Here is a 17288-nt window from a genome sequence, read left to right on the forward strand (position 1 = left end):
TGCTTTGACTTTTCAACTTTCCATAGGTGAGAGAATATCTTTCAAAATAAATCTATCCCAAGTAAAATTTCAGAAGTTCCCTTGAGAAGTTGGAGGAGAGAGAGAGTAAGGGTGATGACTAGGATTCCTTCAAGAATAAATAAAATACTCATTCTGTCCTTCAGAAAACGTGGAGCATGGGATGCTTATATAGGCCTCACCATTGTGTTCCTTGCGAAAAATCACCCAACATAGACCCAAATTTCGTCCAATTTGGAGTTCGGGAGCCCAAGATATCTGAAGTTGAAGTTGGACTGTCCAGAGCCCTCCAAATGGAATCTTTCGGGTACAGGAAATATAACTTCTGGTTATTGCGTTAAGGCCCCTAGAATCCGAACTTTCGCTTCACTTTGTCTCCGGCCGACTGTCAATAATTGCAAATAAATCCCTACAGACCATTTTCGCGTTTCGTTACGAAAACGGCCGTAACTTCTTCGTTTCAACTCGGAATCATGTGCCGTTTGAACCGTTGCGAAGCTGACTCGATGGGCTACGCATCCAAGCCATTAACACCTCTAAACTGCTTAAAAACATTTCCTTAGCATCATCTCCTTCATTTTCACAAGAAATCACCTAAAACTTGAAAAGCTCAAGAAAGCAGCGAGTAACTCTGTCCAATGTAGTAAAATGTATGCTTTATGCCCTAAGATTTCACACATAAATATACTCATCAGATTCCCCCACACTTGAATGTTACTTGTCCTCAAGTAAAGAAAAAGATAAACTAACCTAGAATGCAAAACAAATCCTAACTCACTTTCGTAGGAATCACGGTTGCACTTAGCATGTGCAACAAGCCTTTCAAGGATAATTTCGCCCTTCTAAGCAGTGTCACGAAGAAAGTGGTGCTGAATATCAATGTGTTTGGCTCAGGAGTGAAGAATAAGATTTTTGCTGAGATTAATAGCACTTGTACTATCACAGAGGATTTTTGAAGTGGCGAAACTTACTCCATAATCAGAGAGAGTCTGGCGCATTCAGAGAATTTGTACACAACACCTACCTGCTGCAATGTACTCAGCTTCAGTAGTGGAGAGTGCAACACAGTTCTGTTTCTTACTGAACCAAGAGACAAGACATGATCTGAGAAAGTGAAAAGTTCCACTAGTGCTCTTGTGATCAATATGGCAGCCAACAAAGTTAGCATCAGAAAAGCTGAGTAAGTCAAAATTATTGTGCATAGGGTACCAAAGACCTACATTAATAGTACCTTTTAAATATTTCAAAATACGCTTAACTGTGCTAGCATGAGATTGCATAGGGCTAGCTTGGAATCTTGCACATGCACAAACACTAAACATAATGTCTGGTCTACCTACAGTTAAATATAATAAGCTTCCAATCATACCTTGATAACAAGTGGGATCAAAAGGAGTACATTGCTCGTCTTTTGATAGGTTGATTGATGTGCTCATGGGAGTGCATGATGATTTTTGAGAATTTATATCGTCAATAATTTCTTAATATATTTGGCCTAAGTAATGAAAATTCCATTTTCAGTTTGTTTAATTTGAAGTCCTAAGAAGAAATTTAGTTTACCCATTAAACTCATCTCAAATTCATTTTTCATACAGTTGTTAAATTCAAGACACAATGATTCATCAGTAGCACAAAAAATGATATCATCTATATATATCTGAACTATAATCAAATTTGAGCCTTTATGTTTAACAAACAATGTTGTGTCTACCTTACCAATTATGTATGCATTCTCAATTAAGAAAATTTTTAATCTATCATACCATGCTCTAGGGGCTTACTTAAGTCCATACGAGTTTTTCTTTAATTTGAAGACATGAGATGGAAAAGAATGATTTTCAAAACTTGGGGGTTGAGAAACAAAAACTTCTTCAGCAATAAAACCATTTAAGAAAGCACTTTTGACATCCATTTGATAGAGTTTGAAATTTTTATGACAAGAGAAGACTAGTAGCATCCTTATGGCTTCTAATCGAGCAACAGGGGCATATGTTTCATCGAAGTCGATTCTCTCTTGCTGATTATAGCCTTTGGCAACTAGTCTTGCATTGTTTCTAACAACGATTTCATTTTCATCAAACTTATTTATGAAAACCCACTTAGTACCAATAATAGATTGATTCTTAGGTTTTGACAAAAGTTCCCATACATCGTTTCTTTCGAATTGATGCAATTCTTTTTGCATGGCCAAAATCCAATCATTATCAGATAATGTTTCTTTAGTACTTTTAGGTTCAATCAATGATAGTAATGCGGCATAATTACAAGTGTTTTGGAGTCTGGATCTTGTTTGAACACCTGTCTCAAAGTCTCCAATAACTTGTTCTAAGGGATGGGCTCTTATAGGTCTGATTTCCTTGGGTAGTTCCATTGAGTTTTCCTAAGATAATTCTAGGGGTGAATTATCATTTTCTTCTAAAGAAGAGATTTCAACTCTTTTCATGATTTCGGATACAACATCCTCATCATCATCAACCAATGATTTGTATTTTTCCTTGGGAGGGAAAACATCAAATCTGATATTCATAGATTCCTCCACAGCCAAGGTCTTTTTGTTGAATACTCTATAAACATGACTGTTGCTAGAGTACTCAAGAAAAATACCTTCATCTGATTTTTCATCAAATTTACTTTTGAAATTTTTTGTATTTAAAATAGAGCATTTATATCCAAAAAAATGAAAATAATCAACTTTTGGTGTCTTTTCAAAATATAATTCATAGGATGTTTTTGACAAAAATTTTCTGATCAAAACACGATTCAAAACATAGCAAGCTGTGTTTACAGCTTCAGCCCAAAAGTATTTTGGTAAGGAATACTCACTAAGCATGGTTTGGGCAATCTCTTGAAGGGATCTACTTTTCCTCTTAACAATCCCATTAGATTGAGGAGTTCGAGGAGCTGAGAAATTGTGAGTGATACCTTCATCATCACAGAATTTTCCAAATTGGTTTGAGTTATCAAACTCACCACCATGATCGCTTCTTATGGTTATTACCAAGTAACCTTTTTGGTTTTGAATTCTCTTGCATAAGGTCATAAACTCATTAAATGCATCATTTTTATGTCTAAGAAGTAGCTCCATGTATATCTAGAATAGTCATCAACAATAACAAAAGTATATACTTTACCACTCAAACTTGGAGTAGGTATAGGACCAAAAAGATCTAAGTGAAACAATTCAAGAGGTCTATTTGTAGAAACAATATTTTTTTATTTGTGAGACACTCTCGCTTTCTTACCCTTTTGACATGCGTTACAAAAATAATTTTTGCCAAATTTTAATTTTGGTAAATTTTGAACTAATTCTTTAGATGCAATAGATTCAATTAATTTTACATTTATATGACCCAATTGTCTATGCCATATATTAGATTCATCATGTGAGACTAAGCATATGTTGCTAGAGCTAGCTTCATCAATAACACAAGTATATATATTGTTTCTTCTAGATCCTTTCAATATAATTTTGTTATTAGCATCTATAATTAAGCAATGAGTAACATCAAAGTTTACTTTGTAGCCGACACTACAAAGTTGATTGACACTTAGAAGATTGTAAGCAAGTTTGTTAATCAGACAAACATATGAGATAGTAGTACCTTTGATATCGATGTTTCTAATGCCAACAATCTTTCCTTTACCATTATCTCCAAATGTTACCCATCCTCCATCATATTTTTTCAGTTTTGTGAAAATCTTTGCATTCGCTATCATATGCTTAGAGCAGTCACTATCAATGTACCATTCAACTTAACCTTTGCTTTTCAAAGATACGTACAAAATAGAGTTTCACACATACATTGGTCCCCATAATCTCATGGGTCCATCATCGTTAGGATCAAAAGTTTCCTTAGGCATCCAAACCTTCTTATAATTACTGTTCTTGTTTGGAACATAATTTTTACGTCGTTGATACCTAGGATCAAAAATATCAAATGGAGATGGTGCCCTTTTTTGAGATCTTTGATGGTCAAAGGAATTTTGAGATTTTCTACCTCTTTGGTGTCTTTGAGGTATATAGGGTCTAGAGGAGTTATATTGCCTTGGATAATAATCCAAATATGGCCTATGAGCCTGTTGGAGTCTAGTCTTTCTTTTCATCATGTATGGAACTTGAGATTGATAAAATTGCCTTTGTGGCATTTGAGGTACATACTACCTTTGAGGTCTATTCTTTCTTTGGAAAGTGTATTGAAAAGCATGATGTTCTATACCTTTAATTGTTTCGTCCTTTGTTTCTTAGAGGAGGTGCATGAAATGTTGACATTTGACCTTGTTTTGCTCTCTCCTCTTCTATGTACACCACTTTTTCTTTTCCTTTGGCATGGTATGGAATTCTCTCATCGTAGCCAAGTCCTTCTTTGTCTTGTGGTGTACCAAGAATAGCATCTAAGGATTTTTGTTCTTTTGTGAAGGTGAGCAGAGCCGACGCCAATTTTTCTTTTTTCTCTTCAAGTATATCAATATAGGCATGTTAATTATCTTCTTTATCATATAAGCCTATAACTTCCTTTTCTAGTATAGAGTTTGAAGCTTCTAGTTTACGACTTGCTTCGTAGAGAGCCTCGAAGCCTTTTTCAATATCATCTTCATCTATATCGTCAGTATCTATATCATCAAGTGAGTCACTTTTTCTAGAATTAGAACTGAGATAGACTGAACTTACCTCCATGTATTTTTCTTCTTGATTTTTAATGTGTGCCATCAATGTCAGGTTGGTGGTCTCTTCATCAAATTATATTTCTTCTTGTTCCTCATCTAAGTCCCATATAATCTCAGTGACATATGCTTTCTTTTTGTCTTATCCTTTGGGACACTCAGTTCTGAAGTGACCGAGTTTTCTGCATTCATAGCATACAATATCTTTCTTGTTGAAAAATTGAGGTTTATCTTTAGAGAGATTTTTACCTTTGTTCTTCTTTGACGTTTGTCCCTTGTTGAAGTATTTTTCTCCTTTCTTTTTGAAGAATTTTTTAAACTTCTTAATAATTAGAGACATCTTCTTTTCTGAAATACTGATGTTTTCATCTTCATCGTTTTCCTTATTAAAAATGTTTGTAGTTTTGAGAGCGATGATCTTCCTCTTTGGCTCTTTTATCTCTATCCATTTATCATTTTTATTTAACTCAACTTCAAGAGTTAGAAGGTATCCCATAAGTTCGTCCATGCTGACTGTGTTGAGATTCTTTGATTCTTTTATGGCCGTTACCTTTGGTCTCCATTTGGGGGATAATGATTTAAGAATCTTTTGAACATTTTTCGGACTTGTTATACTTCTTCCCTAAGCCCTTCAACTTGTTTATAATGTTAGTAAACCTCAAAAACATGCTAGCAATATTTTTATTTTCTAACATTTTAAATAGTTCATATTCAGTAACAAGTTTATCAATTTTTTATGTTTTTTACTTGTGTGATTCCTTCATAGGAAACAACAAGTGTGTCCCAAATTTCTTTGGCAGATTCACACATAGCTATCTTATCAAACTCAGATTCACTTAATGCATACTGTAAAAATATGATAGCTTTAGAACTTTCTATTTTTCAGCAGAGATTATTTCATCTGGGGTTTTGGACACATCCTCTTCATTGACTTTCTTGGTAAAGATATATGGTCCATGTTCAATAACATGTCACACACCATGGTTATGAGCACAAGTGAAGTTTTTAAATTTAATTCTTAAGTAAGCAAAATTATCACCATTAAACAATGGAGGTCTGGAGACATTTAGTTTCTCAAGTGCATTAGGATGGTGTGATCCCATGGATTTTCAAGTCTCAAGAATTGAGCTTCCGCTCTGATATCAATTGTGAGATAACTTAAAGGGGGTGAATAGATTATCACTAGTGAAATATTAGCCTTTTTAAAATTTTCGTTGATTAAGCCAAGATAGGTAAAAATAAATACTCCAAGAGACACAAGATTTATAGTGGTTCAGCTAACCCAGCCTACATCCACTCTTCTCAACCTTGAGAGAATTTCACTAGCTTCTTCCTTTCAATACAATAGGTGGAAAGAACACATTTATAATCTTTTTCACATGATAAGAGGATTCTAACACTTTTTCATAGGATAAGAGGATCCTAAATGTATTAATCTAAGTACAATCTAGATTAACACACTAATGTTTTCTTAACTCAAAAGCATAAACAATACAATAGAGATGAATGATATGCAATAATGATGAATGATCATGTACTCCTTGCAAGTGATGAATGATATGTAATGATGATCAATGCTTTGACCTTCTTTAGAACTTCTCTTTAGAATGAAAGCTTGTAAGGTCTTGAGTGTTGAAGTCCAACTAGAATGATCTTGATGGAGACAACTTGACTTCAATCAATAGGACTTTAGAATGACTTTTTTTCTCTCACAAAAGTAGTATTTTGGACTGTATTGGATGTGTGAAAAGCTCTGACAAGTCCTCAATTTATAGGGTTATTTAATATACTAAAAACATGTGCAAAATAAGCTCTAATGGATCTATTTTTGGTCCATCCAGTTGACCTGAAGAATGATCCGGTCGATCGGATCATAGCCGTTGGAAACTAGCCATTAGAAGGCAAAAAGGTATCCGATCGCAGTCCGATCGATTGGATCATCATCCCACTTGATCCGGTCGACCAGACCAAGTCATGGGTACGTTCCCGTGATGCTGCTACTAGCATCCGGGTGAAATGGATTCTGAGATCCGGTCTATCGGATCACAGTCTCGTTCCCCTGTTTTGCTTATTTTCGATAGTTCTGACTGTGGGATTTCGCGGGGTTTTGCTCCAACCATTTTCGAATATTTCCTAAAGTCATGTGGGTTCAAGTATAACCTCCTAAGGTCTCTATATGATGCAAATACAAATACAAGTATGCAAGTGTGTGTATATTCTGTAAGTGTGTACACGAGCATCTTCATGAAGGTCTTCATCTTGAATTCTTCAAGTGATGTTCTTCAATCTTCAATTATTCTTTAGTGAGAATAGTGAGGTGTCTTCAAAGCCTTGATCTTTCAAACTTTGTCTTAAACGTCCTTGTGTTTTATGTTCTTCAATTTCTTGGCTTGATCTTCTTGGTTCCATCATCAAACCTGTTGACATATTTATACACAATGGCTTGTGCCAACTCGTTTGTTATCATCAAAACAATCATGGAGGTAGGGAAGGTTTTTCCAACACTCTTAACCCTAGATGTTATGTATACATACCCCCCTTAAAGCCCTTGAAGTGCGGGCCAACCAAACATGGAGTGAAAAACCATTCTCTAGGGTCAAATGAAAGGGCAGATGCAAGATTGCTTTTGCATCCGATGGTATTGTTGAGCCTCCAATGGGTAAATTTTTGTGTGGGACCCACTTGCCCCATGTCTTGGACATCGCCTTGGTGTTCCCAAGCATAATGGACCCCATCCCCATACTTCCATACTATGTGGCATCAAGTTGGTGTAGGCCAAATTATGGTCCATGGGATCAATGTGGTTTACCTTGGTAAACTAATAAACTTTTTACTTTGAGTTCCCAACTCTTGGTATCTCCAGGGTTGTCTCTAGGGCACCCTATTTAATTTTTAGGGATTCCCATGATCTCCCATGGGAACCCTAATGGTATTTGGTATAAGAATACTTTACCAAATCCTTTTCTTTCTTGTCCCATAAAATTATGGGATCCCAAAGACAGAGAAATTCCGCCTCTTTTCCATCCCATGAAAAGAGGGATCCATCCCATACCCGAATGCGCAGTGGAAAGAGATCGATTTGGGTTTCTTTCGCATCCCATGAATAATCAATAATTAATAACAAGAGGAATTAACTAGAACTTGCTAACCTGATGAGCCTCAAGTGTTGCTCCTCCAATAGACAGTGGTTCTTCCTCCAATAAGGACTTCAGGTAGACAGATCTGAACCTCCAATGGTGTAGCCAAGGTTCTCCAAGCCAATCCTAGATCCTCTTTAGTTCTTCAAGCATAGATCTGGGTTTCCAAAATCCTAACTCTCAAATAACAGAGAGCAAGAAGGAGGGAGAAGAGATCATAAGAGAGAGAGAGGGAGAGCCAAATTCGTCCAAGGGGGGAGGAGCCAAAATTCGTCCAAGGCTGGAGAAAACGTGGGCTGCCCCCTCCCCTTGGCGTGTTTAAATAATAGGGTTTCTAAAACCCTACTTGGATGATTTCGAGTGAGAGTCTGACACTCTCTCTCCTCATTGGCTTAATCCTGTTTAATCTTGAAGAGCTTCTAATTGGTGAAGAAGCATAATCTACTAAAGAATAATATAATTAATTAATTATTTTAATTTATGAATAATTACAATTAGCGCCATATCCACTAATTAAATAAATAATCAATTATTTTAGCAAATTCCAAATAAATCCCTACATGATAATAAATCATCATGTACTAACCCTCCACTAATCAACACCATCATTATGGAATCTAGGGCATGTACACTAGTAGTGCCAAACCCCATTCCATAGAACATGTCCATATAAGAGTGCCTGTGTATATGATTAGGTCCCGTAAAACTCGATAAAATATTTTAATTAAATAACTACATATTATCTATCATTTTATGTAAAATAGGTTTTGGAAAAATCATTTTCAAAACGGCACTGGATCTAGATTCTGATCCGACCATTCACAGACAATCTCACTCTTGGTGTTCCCCAATCGAGCAGTGGAGACCATGTTGAGTAATTCCTTCACTCACAAAATGTTTGGACATTCCTAGAAAACTGGCTTTGACTCACTTGAGTCTCAGTCAATGATGAACCAAAGAATGCGGTCACATTTTGAAGTGCCAGGGTCCTCTCAGGTACAAGGTCTCAGTGACACATGTCTATCCCATTCTACACCTGACAGTAATACATGAGGAAATTGACAAAGTATATTCTTCACCAATACACACATCAAACATGTGAGTACTCACATTCGTACCCTGACATCACATGTCTAGGCATACCCAATGCAATGACCATATGATAAGGGTGCGCAGCCCAAACCCTAGTCCTGACTACCATTTTAAGTATAACTTATGGATACATAATGCTCAAAAAGTTTATATCACATGTGATAATATTAAACCAAAGTGTATAAAAAGTCAATACAAAGTAAATCAAGCTGAATCGAATTGAACCGGGTTTGATGGACACATAAATCCAACAATTGGTGGGCCCACATTTCTCAACATGGGCTTTAATGTGATTTGAGTCAAAAAGATGGCCAACCAAACAAGCCCTAAGGCCCATTTCATGTTATAAAAAGAGGACTTGAGTTCAAAACTCATTTCATTTCTCATCCAAACCAAATCGTGGAGAAGGAAAGAAGAGAAAAGAAGAAAAGAGAGGAAGAAGAGAAGGAGGGAAGATTGAGAGCCTTGTTGTCCACATACTTGTGTGGTACCTTCTTCCTCTCCTCTTGAAGCCCAAGCCAAAGGAAGAAGGAGAATAAGAAAAGGAAAGAAAGGAAGAGGAGAAGGAAGGAGGTCAAAGGGGCTCACCTAGCCTTGGTTCTTGCTGCCTCCATTAGTGGTGAGTGATCTTTCCAACTCTCCCTCTCCATTTCTCTAATTGTTAGCTTAGGGTTTTGGATTTTGGGGTTAAGAATGGTCTTGGGTTACACTTGGGACTCAATGCCCTTATGTGGGACTTGATTTTGGTCCCCTGGGGTGTCATTGTACAACTTTGCTCCTATCTTTGAGGTGCCATTCAACCAATCCATGAAAACCTAGATTTTTTCACCCAAAAACCCATGTTTGGGTTGGGTAATTGGGTATGGACCATAGATACATTGATTCATTGTGCCATTAGGGTTAATAGGACCCTAATGAACCTTAGAAACCATCCCTACAAGGCCTTGGAGCCATTAATGGGTTTGAGCATCGATTTGGTTGATTTTTGGGAAGAAACTCGTGTTCAGGATGCATCGGATGCAAGGCCAGATGCAACATCTTGCATGAAACCACACTTGCATCTGGTCCTACCCGGAATTGCCAACCTCTGGACCTTTGCTCACTATTTTGACCATAGCTTTATCTATATATATCGTATCGATACAATTCAAGTTGAGTTGTAAACTAGACTTAAAGGGATACATTTATTATGAAGGAATCTTAGACCCAATCAGTGAGAAAGGCACTCTAAAGTGGGCCCAATTCTGATTAATGTGTTTGGACAACAACCTTAGAATTTAAGTTATACCCTGGTGACCTTGCCTACTTTGTGGATGTTTGAGTAGAACTTGTTAAGGTTTAATGGTGGTTAATTACAACCTAAAGTGCCCCCTAAATCTACTAATTAAGTGACTTATTGTGGTGCCAAGGTCTACCCTTGATGCCCTTAAACCCCCCTTCCCCTCATTGGTTTTGGGTTGGGAATCTTGGAAATTTGAAGTTGGACCTAGGGTTCCCTTACAACCCTTGTTGTTGATCTTGGGTTTCAATACCTGAAACCCTAGATCTTAATTATTGATAGTAAATTTGTTTAAATCCTTCAACCAGTGGTTAATGTGTGTTCCTAAGACCTTAATAGACCCTAGGACATCCCCTCCCTAGCCCTTAGAGCTTAAAGATTCAAGTGGGACATATTGGGTTAAAGAAACCCTTCAAAACTTGTATCTTGCCATGATCGGATGCAAGGGCGGATGCAAGGACCTGCTTGAAACCGCCCTTGAATCCGATGAATCCTGCACAAGTACAATGGATCGGAGGCAAGGCCGGATGCAAGGCCTTGCCTGCAACCGGGCTTGCATCTGATGCTGCTCTTAAGGTCTGCTGTCTTATGTAACTACGGGGTTTCCCTATGGGACCTTCCACACCCTTTCTAACACTCTTGTGCACCTCCCTAGGCATCATGACATGGACAGAAAGGTGACCTAAACGGGAATCAAACCATAAATACAAACCTCAATAAACAAATATTCGGTGAGTGGGGATTGGATCTTGCTTTATTTTAAATGTTTCTATGTTTAAATGTTATTATATGATTTATTTCATGCATAAATACCTGTTTGCATTATTTATCAATGAATGTGTTCATGTGTGTGATAATTGATGACTATATGTTGTGAATGTAGTTGTAAATGAATGAGATGGTAATGTGGTTTTTTTAATGCCTTTCAACATGTATTATATTTGGTCTGTCATGTGTCATGTTGCATTGATACCTAGGTGGTAGATGGTATGGGATGTTGATGCACCTAGAATACCTCTCAATACGATAGTTTCATATGGTATTTTGTATATTGGGCTTGTACAATGTGATGTTAAGTGGAATATATGTATTGTGCATGGAAAAAATGAGGTGGATGCGTTCAAAGGGACCCGAGGACCAACGATGTGTTCCGATACTATGATCACCTTAGTGGTTAACCGAACCTGGGGATCGATGATGTGTTTTGGTACTGTGGTTTGGGATTAACAGAGATTTATGGTTCAGCAAGGGATCGAAAGATCGAGGGTATGTTTCGGTACCATGATCACCTTGATGCATATCCAGCCCAGGGATCGAGGGTATGTTCTGGTACCGTGGTTTGGGATTATCAGGAGTTTGATCGATGATGTGTTCCAGGACTGACAGGCTTCCACTGACATAGTTAGGGTTATATTGTTGGGGATCGAGGATATGTTCCGGTACCAGGGATATAGCTTTACTATGTCGTAGGCTAATGGCGTTGTATTGTTGGAGATCGAGGTAAGTTTTTCTACCAGGGATAAAGTTCCATTACTCTACACAGCATAGTATTCATGCATACATTGCATCTTATCAACATCATCAACATCATACATCATGATTCTTATTGCATATTGTATTGTTGTATATGTTGCATGATTGTAAATTAGATCTGATGTGTGAGTCATCATTGGTGGTATGGGACGTTAATGATGCTCATTTATCAGGTTTGGCTTGCAGTCAAATAATTATTGTTGTGTGTGTGGTTCAATTTACTGTTCATTGGACCTAGTGGAGCTCATCCCTCATGGAATCATCTTTTTAGAATGTGTTGCAGGTAGTACTATACTGGAGGGCGATGGTGGACTTGGTAGAGGATGCGGATGCGAAAGCTGAATTATGGTTGTTGATACTTTAAAAGCTTTCTTTATTTCTTGTTGCATTTGTGAATGCATTTTGATGTAATGTTCTCTTTCTTTCCCTGTATTTTCCAATCATCTTTTAATGTAATTACATTTCGTTTAAGTACTATACTCAAGGATAATCTTTTATGTATGTAATATCACTTTAGTTATTCCCTAAATAAGAATCAGTGGTATTTATTTTAGGTCTTCTGCTACTTTGATATTAATTCTGATTCTCGCCTTTGTGATTGTAAGGTAAGCCACTGCATCTGTGATCCTGGAGGTAGTTTAGAATGTTGGTAAACATCCTAGTCATACAAAAACCCTAAGGTGGGGTTTGGGGTGTGACACTGTTGGTTGTCCCAACCAAGCATCTCACTACTAGAGTGAGGAACATTCATTTGCCTCACCCAACAAACTACCCCAGTTAGGACGGGTAATAGAACTGTCATTTCATTCCTATTTCGTTTCATTATTTACTTCATTTGTTTGTTTATAGATCCTTTCCTTCATTCTCATTCATGCTATTCGGTATAATATGATCATTCATATCAATTCAATAAACATTCAATCATTCACATAACATTGTAGTAGCATTCATTCATTTCATTGCACCAAAGCATTCAAACATGATACACAGTGCATTGCATTCAAATCCACCACATTGCATAGTCATTGATAAGGTAGTACAAAATTCAATTCGTTAATACAATACATATACTACAATATCCATTGGTTAGATAAATCCTACTCACCACAATTCTTGTCAATCATTAATCCTCAAAGTACTTTGATCAAGTATGGGATCCTAGATAAGGGAAAAACATTACAATTATATAGGGTTCAATGTCAATCATTGCTTATAAGTAATCCATAAACATTCCTAATGATAAAATCTCAAAAATCCCCATTGTAGATCATTAGGATAAAAGTCCGGTAAACTGCCTCTTATCAACGAAACTCCAGTCAACTACTTCATAGCTAGATGCATTGCCTCAACAACACTTTTTATATTGTGGAGGAGACACATGAAAGGCGGCCAGAGATTCAGACGATGATCGAAGCCAATTACAAAGGTTCGGAGGAGGATGAGACCCTTTCAAGGAGGTGATTGAGGCCATGCGGTCATAACCTTTAGAGCTACTTGTCCAACTCAAGCGTCTGCTCAAAAAACAAGGTTTCTATTTTCAAAATTCTGCTCACAAAGAACAATCAGACGCAGTCTGGCCCACCCCCACTAGATCCAACATTATCAATGGGTTGAGTTATGCCACTGATCATTTTCCTTAAGATTGTGGACACCCCTTGTAACGCGCCCAAATCTTGGTTAAAGATATTGTACAGGCCCTCACGGGCTGCCATTAAGTAATGGCTGGTCATTTAGTTATGCCACTTTCTAAGATGAAAATATAATTAAATATCATTAGAGACATCAGAATATCGGAGTAGGAATACTGTAAAAATTTCTATAAATTGTGAATGAGAGGATTGTTGAAATTAGCCATCTCTTCCTATAAACATCCATAATCTATTACCTGAAACTGTTGTTAATTACATCTAAAGACATAATTACTACTGTATATTACTCAAAAAGTGTATCTACACCAAAAGTCTCTCTCTCTCTCTCTCTCTCTCTCTCTCTCTCTCTCTCTCTCTCTCTCTGTCTGATCAACTACTTAAAGGGTTTGACATCTTTCCCCTGGCCCTCCTTGTGCAATCTGTACAATTGCACTGCACATGTACATGCTCTGTAAAAACAATCATAACTTATGGGTGAGCTAACTAGCCCAATGAGAAAGAACACAGTTCATATCATGCTCATGAATATGCAAACATGCTATGCTGACAAATCATGCTATGAACATGCTATTATAATACTGTAAATCTGAAATATAATATTTATCATATTAACTATCATGCTTGCATTTAAAACAATGCACACTTACTTGTTGTTTACTTTATTTCTAAGTCTGTCCAACTGTCTCAGTGACCTACCATTATGTATCTCGTAACTATGAGGCCTCTGTCTCGCTATCAGTTATGTATTATCTTCGCACCCTGATAGTCAACCCTAGTATACTATTATGTATTGTCGTCGCATACTGGAGACACATCTCACTCGTACCATTACATCTTGTCATCGCATGCCTCCAACATTACCGTTATGTATCATTGTCATATGCTGGAAGGGAGACCTATCTATGCCCCCAACATTACCGTTATGTATGGTCTTACTATTTCTTACTATTTTGTTCTTTACTTTGCTTTACTTCCAGTTCTCAATTTCTATCTCAACTCCAGGGTGAGCTAAACTGTCACACTCCACTCCCTAAGACTAGGCAATGTGACTAGGATACCTTGTATCCTCTACCAACACTAGGATCTGCCATTGCAGTACCATGTCCATCCACCCAGTAATGTAATCGCAATCAAAGTAGCAACGGAAGTAATATAACATAATCATAATATTAGTGGATGGAAGCTAAGAAGATGATATCATATAAGTAAATTGAAGTTTATTCCAACATCGCACGGTGTGTCAATCATACCATGAGATTGTCTGCAAACCTCCTATACTCAGGTAGGCCGAGTGGTAAGTTAGCCGTCCCTTTACTAGATGCCTAAGGGGGTAAGGGTGCTTTTACTTTTTTGTTGTAGTCAAAGTCTTGTAATTAGAGTCGGCACTTCTTATCTCCAATTCCATATTATGTTAAAAAGACTATTCAAGTCTTGATGGACTCGTGCCAAGTTTTACACCCAAATTTAATAGGGGCAATTTCTTAAATTTATGAGATAAGAAAAATAATTACAAAACAAGTAGATTTCCAGTAGTAAGAAGATTCATTCATTACAGTTTTGTGGAATACACAAAGCCTCTTGAACAACTAGCTCATGAAGCCATGGAATGGAATGCAACCAATCTGTTTTACACGAAATTGATAGGGCCTTCCTTGCCAGACTATCCGCAATACTATTGTGTGTCTTGGAAATACAAGAGAATAAAACTGACTGAAAAGCGGCTGATACATTGATAATGCCCTGGATAATTGGGTCAATACTGAGACGAGTAGCATTTCTTCTAGGATTTGTAAGAGTGGAAATAACCTCCAACTTATCTGATTCTACCACAATGTTATCCAAACCCATTGATTTAACATGAAGAAGTCCCACATGGATTACAAGAGCTTCACCCACTACTGTCGAATTGAATGCAACATAATCTGAAACTATAGAGATTTGTGCACAAAATTATCCTGGATAATGTAACCAATACCTCCACTTGTACCATCTTTTGGGACTGCTGCATTGCAATTTAACTTAACAAAACCAGCCAAAGGTGGCTCCCAACCTACCTCGAAGGATGTAGGAGAAGACTGAAAAGGTGTGGACTCTGTCTTTGCCTTATTAAATTCATAAAAAGACCGCTCTGCATGCTTCACCACTTCCAGACTCCATTTTTTCTTGTTGAAAATAAGATCATTCTGGGCCTTCTAAATGCTCCAACAAATGAAGGAGGTAAGAGAGAAAAAATCTCGGCTGATGCTCTAATTAGAGGAAAACAAAGAATATATGGTCTATCATCTCCATCTGGCAATTATATTTGAGGCTCGAACCCGCCCTGCACCGCCCTAAGCCCGAACAGGGTCTGAGCTGAGTTACCTGGCCCTGATGGCTGGTCAGGGATGGAAATTTTTGGTCTTGAGTCAGGGTCAGGTTAGCCCAGAATTGAGGCCTCAGGCTAAGCCCGGCTCGGCCCAGTCCAGCCCGACCTTGTTTTAAGTTATACTATAAAATATATATTGATATACTATATATACATTATAAAATTGGGAAAATTACATTTACCACCCCTGTAGTTGGAATCTAATATGTTTATCACCCCTGAAAATTCATCTATTTCAAAAACTCCTCTGTATTTTGAAAAAACCTTACAACCGTACCCCTACCGCTACATTAGAACAATTAAGTGATGATGTCATCACCCAATTTTAATCTAAATGCCCATATTACCCTTAATAAAACCTCATTCCTTATTTACCCCCACTTGGAATAAAATAATACTACTTTTTTACCCCCAAAACATCATCTTCTCAAAATGAAAAAAAAAAAACGAAAATAGAAGAGAGAAAGCCTTCATCACCTCTTGAACAACCAAAAGAACCTATGCCTCCATTCCCATCTCCGATCAACCGATGCCACCATCGCCAACCATTCCCATCACCGACGCCGCCATCACCATAGTCAAGGACCTCCTGTCCCTGCTACTCTTCCTCTCAAAGCCACCACCCCTCCCCTACCTATTACTCCTCTTGTCTCCGTGAGTGCCCCACCATTACCTGTAACCCTGCAACTCCTCTGGTTAGTCTCTCAGCCCCACCTCTAGCTATAGCTCCTTTGGGTAGCTTCTCTGTCCTGCCACTACTTGCAGCTCCTTCTATAAGCCCAGTGTCCCTCCAGTTACTAGCAACCTATTTGTTTGAAACACCGTCGTCCCAAAAGGTAGCTGCAGTTGGGAAGCTCGTTGATGATGGATCCATGGTGGCTCTCAAACTCTCCGGGACTTAGTTTGGTGGGGTTTTGTGTACAATAATGAATTCCACTGAACAATTGAGACCCACAATCTCAACTATTACAACATAATCAAGAGATAAAAGAAATAAAAAAGCAAACAGAGAAGAACACATTGCCTTGCATAACCATAGAAGGATAAAACCATAGCGAAGAAAATCAAATACAAAAAATGAGAGAAAAAATAATTGTTGTACACAAAGAAGCCAAGGTATTATTATGATAAGAGAAATATAACCATATATATCCCCAATTCCTTCCTTACATAGAGCAATGCCAACCTTTATTATTTCCTCCTTTCCCAATGTAAAACAAACGAACCCGGTTCACCCACAGGCCACAACCCTCTTTACCAGAAAAAAAAAATAGAAGAAGGAGAAGAGGAAGGAAATTAGAGAAAGAAAAAAGGAAGAGAACTAACTCCAGCATGGAGTAATGCGACTGCAGCTATGGCGATCAGGGTTTGCTTGAGCTCCTCTCCTACAATTGTAGTAAAAGCATCTCGTCTAGAGCAAGGGACGTTGTTTTGCTTCAGTGCCCCATAGCTTATGTAACGGCTGGCTGCTAGAATGCAATGACTGATCTTTGTGTCCATTTCAAATTCATTACCCTCAAGGAACTCCCAGATCGAGCCATCGCAGATGAATC

The 17288-nt window shown here is 37.7% G+C and overlaps 1 long non-coding RNA gene across 1 annotated transcript; it reads right to left on the bottom strand.

The window, feature by feature from the left end:
• Positions 1–10290: 10290 nt before the first annotated feature.
• Positions 10291–16999, bottom strand: LOC122666168. Its single transcript, XR_006333503.1, has 3 exons — positions 16808–16999; positions 15288–15292; positions 10291–10301 (listed from the first exon to the last, which is right to left on the bottom strand). It is a non-coding gene; the product is annotated as an uncharacterized LOC122666168 (long non-coding RNA).
• Positions 17000–17288: the final 289 nt, after the last annotated feature.

This window comes from Telopea speciosissima, chromosome 6 (genome assembly GCF_018873765.1).
Source record: "Telopea speciosissima isolate NSW1024214 ecotype Mountain lineage chromosome 6, Tspe_v1, whole genome shotgun sequence".
Taxonomy (NCBI): domain Eukaryota; kingdom Viridiplantae; phylum Streptophyta; class Magnoliopsida; order Proteales; family Proteaceae; genus Telopea; species Telopea speciosissima.